We start from the raw sequence: 6,944 nt of genomic DNA, 5'->3' as shown, positions 1-6,944 counted from the left end.
GGGCTGAATGTCTTCTTGCAATTTGTTAATATGCAAATTGAAGTTTCTGTTTCATGGATTTTACTTGTCCCTCTGAGACTATTTGCATTTAATAAGCTGAATTATGTAGTAAAAACATCATATATATAATATAAAATACAAAAATCACCATTGTTTTTCATTTTTTTAAGTATGGAAATGAGAAAGGAAATAGCTTTCTGTGATGTTAGGGAGAGTCTATAGTAATTATGAGATAGTACCTTAATGCATGAAAGAGAAAGAACAGGTGATCAGTAGGCTGCTAAATGAGTAGAAGATTTTGAGCAAGAGAGTGAAAAAAAATGACCACTTTCTTGACTGGAGAAGCAATACATAATCACCTCTCCGACTTGACTGAGGATGCTTATAAATGAAATTTGGAATGCTCACAGATTTGACTCTCAAAGAATGTCCTCAAAGGATGATAGATCTAATAAAGATGGCATTAATCTCCACCCAGTTCCTTCCTTAAGTTTCATACATGGCCACTGGGCAGGACAGCAAAGTTGTATCCTTCTTTTGGGACAACCTCTTACCATCAATAGTTTTCCTAGCAAATTTGCTTTGTTCTTCTCAATCCTTTACTATCTTTTCTATTCTTGGTGTGAGCCAGCGAACCCAGAAGTCAATGGCCCAGGACTGGTTTGGTAGAGTTTGACCATTCAGTAATCTTTGTTCCCTGACTTAAGCTCATGAGGGCAAAGGGAGCCTCTATCACACTCAAAGAGCACATATAATTTCCAGGCATTACATAGATTTGAAGGGGATTGGCTCAGACCTAGAAAGGATCCTTTCTAAATGTCTTTTGACTATGTCCCTCCCCTCTGGATATTTTGGTAGCAAATATGCAAAACTGCCCATTTTAATATTCTTTCTCAATGTAAAATATGAAAACTTCTTTACCCATTTGCTGAAGACACATGCTGTAAGTACTATTCCATGTACAATTCTCCTTGAAGCTAAAATCATCTCAGACAATGGGACATGGCCCTCTGCAGTTGCACTGGTCCAGACATCACCATGGACCTCAGTGGCAGTGTAGGCTACCCAGATCAACATGGTCCCTGGAAGCAACGTGTCCCACAACATCAGCATGGTTTCAGGCTGCAGCACAGATCACAGATATCTGTATTGCCTTTGATGATAGACAGGCCATGGGCCCCAACACAGACCTGGCCAAAATAACACCATGAACCCAAACATGGCCAAGGGGCACTGACATAACCCTGGCCTCAGGTGGCACTCATGCTGGCCAGTATGGTCCCCAGGGGCAGCATGGCCCATGGACAACAACATGGACTTAGGTTTCAGCACAACACCATGTATATACACATGTAGTCAGGTGTCAACATGACCCTTCAACATCAACCCAAACCTTGGCCACATCAGGGTCATTGACCCACACATGGCACTCAGTGATATCATGGATCATAGTGTTCCTTCAAGGAGGTTCAATCTAAAAAGCTGACTGTTCCTCGTCTCAGCAACCTGCACATTTAAAAAAAATGTATTTTAGCCCTATTTTACTGTAAATGCAAGAGCAGTAAGTAATAACTATGCCACACTCTGAATATTTTGCTATCTTTAAATTTAGTCTTTCAAATTAGAATGTCAGTCATATCACTGAATTAACCCTCACTAATGTTTGAAGGACATAGTTAGAAAACAGCTAGAACTTTGGCCTGATCAATGGATTCAACTGTAATAATATCTAAAACATATAATTTGTAATTATCTTATTATTACATGGGAGTGTATGTATGTGCACATTGTGTAGTATGTGTGTTCAGAGTTCAAAGGACTACTTGCATGAGTTGGTTGTATCCTTCCACCCTGTGGGTCCTTGGGATTGAACTCATGTTGCCAGGTTTGGAGGCAAGTGTCCATATCCTCGAAGTTATTATGTGCACTCCTAATATATTCCAATATAAGTGAAATAGTACTTATGTGAGAAATTTTTGTAATTAATTTAAACTTATATTTTTATTCATTTTCCTCTAGTATAAATATTATTGCTATTCTAGAAAGACTTATTAAAATTAATTCTCTGTCATACTCTTGAATACTGACAAAGGTACATATTTTTAAAATATCTATTTCTACAATGTACTAGGTTAACTTTTTTATGCTTATTATTGTCAGATAGCCTTAATAAGAATTTAAAAGACAAGTAACAGTTTTTTGCAGATTTTATTTGAAATACAAAATAATCTTGAGCAAATGTTAAGACCAATTTCTTGGACAAATTGTTACAAAATAAAATTAGATTAATTTAGAAAAAGCTAATGTTCACAGAGCTTAGGAAGTGAAAAATATTGTGTTTAATTTTAAAATAATTTGCTTTAATCATTCATAGCTCCAGGGACTAAAAAACCAATCAAAGAGTATACATCTAGGGACCCATGGCTCCAGCCACATATGTAGCAGAGGATGGCATTGTCTAGCATCAATAGGAGGAGAGGCCCTTGGTCCAGAGAAAGCTTGATTCTGTAGTGTAGGAGAATGCCAGTGTGGTGTGGTGGGAGTGGGTAAGTGGGAGGGGAAATGCCATCATAGAAACAGGGTGAGGAGGATGTGATGGGGGTTTCCGGAGGGGAAACTGGGAAAGGAGCCAATATTTCAAATGCAAACACATATAATATCCAATAAAGAAGTTGGAAAGAAGGAAAAAATACATTGCTGTGATTAAGGCAGTTTATAAGTGACCCAGAATGTCCTTATTGACTTAGAAAGAATCAGTGTCTTTACAAGATTGTAAATATATTTAGTGTGTAGTATGTAGTTTTGGCTAACTCTATTTAAGCTCTGGGATGACTACACTCCAAGCCTGTAATATCTTTTGGGTATATGCCCAGGACTGGTATAGCTAGATGCTCAGGTAGTGCTATGTTCAATTTTCTGAAGAACCTCTAGACTGATTTCCAGAGTGGTTATAACAGCTTGTAATCCCACCCACAAGGGAGGAGTGTTCCTCTTTCTCCACATCCTCACCAGTGTCTATTGTCACCTTAGTTTTTATTTTAGCCATTGTGATTGGTGTGAGGTGGAATCTCAGGTTTGTTTTGATTTTCATTTCCCTGATGACTAAGGATGTTGTACATTTCTTTAGGTACTTCTAAGCCATTCAATATTCCTCAGATGAGAATTCTTTGTTTAGCTCTGTACCCCATTTTTAATAGGGTTATTTGATTTTCTGGAATCTAGCTTCTTGAGTTCTTTCTATATATTGGATATTAGCCCTATATAAGATGTAGGATTGGTAAAGATCTTTTCCCAATCTGTTGGTTTCCATTTTGTCCTAATGACAGTGTCTTTTGCCTTACAGAGGTTTTTCAATTTTATGATGTCCCATTTGTTTAAATTTATCTGGTTTTAGATGAAGGTCCTTGATCCACTTGGACTTACAGAATGATTAGCATGAATCAATTTGTGTTCTTCTACATCCTGACCTCCAGTTGAATGAGCACCATTTGTTGAAAATGCTATCTTTATTCCACTACATGGTTTTAGCTCCTTTGTCAAAGATCAAGTGTTCATAGGTGTGTGGGTCCATTTCTGGATCTTTAATTCTATTCCACTTATCAATGTGACTGTCTCTGTACCAATACCATGCCTCTATTATCACTATTGCTCTGTAATACAGCTTGAGGTCAGGGATGGTGATTTCCCCAGTTCTTTTATTGTTGAGGATAACTTTTGGTATCATGGGTTTTTTGTTATTCCAAATGAATTTACAAATTTCTCTTTTTAAGAATATGAAGAATTGACTTGGAATTTTGCTGGCTACTGCATTGAATCTGTAGATTGCTTTTGGGACAATGGCCATTTTTACAATATTAATCCTGTCAATCCATAAAAATGGGAAATCTTTCCATCTTCTGAGGTCTCCTTCAATTTCTTTCTTCAGAGCCTTAATGTTCTTTTCATATGGATCTTTCACTTGCTGGATTAGAGTCACACAAGCATTTTATGTTATTTGTGACTATTGTGAAGGGTGTCATGCTAATTTCTTTCTCAGACTGTTTATCTTTGAGTGGAGGAAGGCTACTGATTTGATTGAGTTAATTTTATATTCAGCCACTTTGCTGAAGTTGTTTATCAGGTTTAATAGTTCTCTGGTGGAACTTTTGGGGTCACTATCAAATCATCTGCAAATAGAGATATTTTGACTTCTCTTACTGGTTGTATCCCTTCGACCTCCTTTTGTTGTCCGATTCCTCTAGCTAGAACTTCAAGTACTATATTGAATAAGTAGGGAGAAAGCAAGCAGCCTTGTCTAGTTCCTGATTTTAGTGGGATTGCTTCATGTTTCTCTTCATTTAGTTCAATGTTGGCTACTGCTTTGCTGGATATTCCTTTTACTATGTCTAGGTATGGACCTTGAATTCTTGATCTTTTCAAGACTTTTAACATGAAGGGGTGTTGAATTTTGTCAAATATTTTCTCAACATTTTATGAGATGATCATGTAGGTTTTTTTTAGGTTGGTTTATATAGTTGATTACATTGATGGATTTTCATATATTGGACCATCCCTGCATCCCTGGAAAGATGCCTACTTGATCATGATGAATGATCATTTTAATGTGTTCTTGGATTCTGTTTTTGAGAATTTTATTGAGTATTTTGTGTCAATTTCATAAGGGAAATTGGTCTAAAGTTCTCTTTCTTTGTGGGGTCTTTGTGTGGTTTAGCTGTATGTGTAACTGTGGCTTCATATAAGGAATTGGGTAGTGTTCCTTCTATTTCTATTTTGTGGATTAGTGTGGACAATATTGGTATTAGTTCTACTATGAAGGTCTAATAGAATTTTCCACTAAACCTATTTGGTCCTGGGCTTTTTTCGTTTTGGTTGGGAGATGTTTAAGAACTGTTTCTATTTCTTTAGGAGTTATTGGACTGTTTAGATGTTTTTTCTGATCTTGATTTAATCTTCAAACCTGGTGTCTGTCTAGAAAATTGTCCCTTTCCTCCAGATTTCCCAGTTTTGATGAATATGGGCTTTTGTACTAGGATCTGATGACTTATTAAAAAGTTCCTCAGATTCTGCTGTTATGTCTCCCTTTTTATTTCTGGTTTTGTTAGTTTAGATACTCTTTCTGTGCCTTCTGTTTCATCTGGCTAGTTGTTTATCTACCTTGTTGATTTTCTCAAAGAATCAGCTCCTGGTTTTGTTGATTCTTTATATAGTCCTTTTTGTTTTTACTTGGTTGATTTCTTCCCTCAGTTTGATTATTTCCTGCCATCTTTCTCTTGGGTGTATTTACTTCTTTTTGTTCTAGAGCTTTTAGGTGTGCTGTCAAGCTGCTACTATATGCTCCCTCCAGTTGCTTTTTGGATCCACTCAGAGCTATGAGTCTTCCTCTTAGTATTGCTTTTGTTGTGTTACTTAAATTTGAGTATGTTGTGCTTTCATTGTCATTAAATTCCAAAAAGTCTTTAATTTCTTTTTTTATATCTTCCTTGACCAAATTATCATTGAGCATACAGTTGTTCAATTTCCTTGTGGATGTGTGCTTTCTGTTGTTTTTGTTGTTATTGAAGACCAGTCTTAATCCATGGTGATCTGATAGAATTCATGGGATTATTTCAACCTTCTTGTATCTGTTGAGGCCTGTTTTGTGACTGATTATATGGTCAAATTTGGAGAAGGTACCATGAGGTTCTGAGAAGGCATATTCTTTTATTTTAGGATTAAATGTTCTATATATATCTGTTAAACCCATTTGGTTCATAATTTCTGTTAGTTTCTCTTTGTCTCTGTTTAGTTTCTGTTTCCTGGATCTGTTCATTGATGAGATTCTCTCTTCTATATCTTGTATTCTGTTGATGATATTTGTGATCTCTTTCCTAGGTTTTCTATCTCCAGGGTTGTTGCCCTTTGTGATTTCTCTAATGTTTCTATTTCCATTTTTAAATCCTGGATGGTTTTGTTCAATTTCTTCACCTGTTTATTTGTGTTTTTCTGTAATTCTTTAAGCGATTTCTGTGTTTCCTCTTTATGGATTTCTTATTTACCTGTGTTATCCTGTATTTCTTTAAGGTACTTATTTATGTCCTTCTTGAAGTCCTCTATCATCATTATGAGATGTGATTTTAATTCCAATGCTTGCTTTTCCAGTATGTTGGGATATCTAGTATTTGCTTGGCGGGAGAGCTGGACTCTGATGATGCCAAGTAGTCTTGCTTTCTGTTACCTAGGTTCCTGTGCTTGCTTCTCACTATCTGCTTGTCTCTGGTGTTAGCTGATCTTGCTGTCTCTGACAGTGGCTTGACCCTCCTGTAAGCCTGTGTGCCAGCATTCCTGGAGACTGACTTACTCCCAGCAGAATTTGCACACAGAGAGCTGTGTCATAGGGTTAGTTCTGGGTGCATGTAAAAATCAGAAGCGTCCTGTCCCAGACTGCTCCTGGGTACCTCTGTCCTGAGAGCTCTAGGCAGGTCCCTCAGAACACAAATGTTAGTCTTACTTCTGGCCTCAGTTAGAGCACCTGGAGACTGGCTTTCAGCTCTTTGAGCAGGCAAAGACCAGAATGATACTGTCCCTGACTGCTCCTAGGTTCTTGTGTCCAGAGTGTTCTAGGCAGTTTCCTCTGGCCAGGAATGTGAGCAAAATTGGAAGTGTTCCCTGAGCAGTCAGTTTTGTCCACACTTCTGAGAGTCCAACTCTCTCCTCTATGGGATATGTGTACAGAGAGCTGTCAACACTGTCAGCTCCTGGCTCTGGCAGAAACCGGAAGGGTCCTTGTCACGCGCTATGTCTCGCCAGCAGGAACGACGCAGCACACATAGGATCCTTCTGCAGAAAAAGCTTTAATGCGTCTTGAGAGGGAGAGCATAAGCTTACAATGTGGAGACGCCAAGTGAGGAATAACCGTCCCTTATATAGGAAACTATCCTCGCCTAGGACGTGTCACTCTCTGACTG

Source organism: Rattus rattus, chromosome 6, assembly GCF_011064425.1.
Source record: "Rattus rattus isolate New Zealand chromosome 6, Rrattus_CSIRO_v1, whole genome shotgun sequence".
Lineage (NCBI taxonomy): Eukaryota > Metazoa > Chordata > Mammalia > Rodentia > Muridae > Rattus > Rattus rattus.
The sequence above is the reverse complement of the archived record's forward strand: the minus strand, read 5'-3'. Positions refer to the sequence as shown.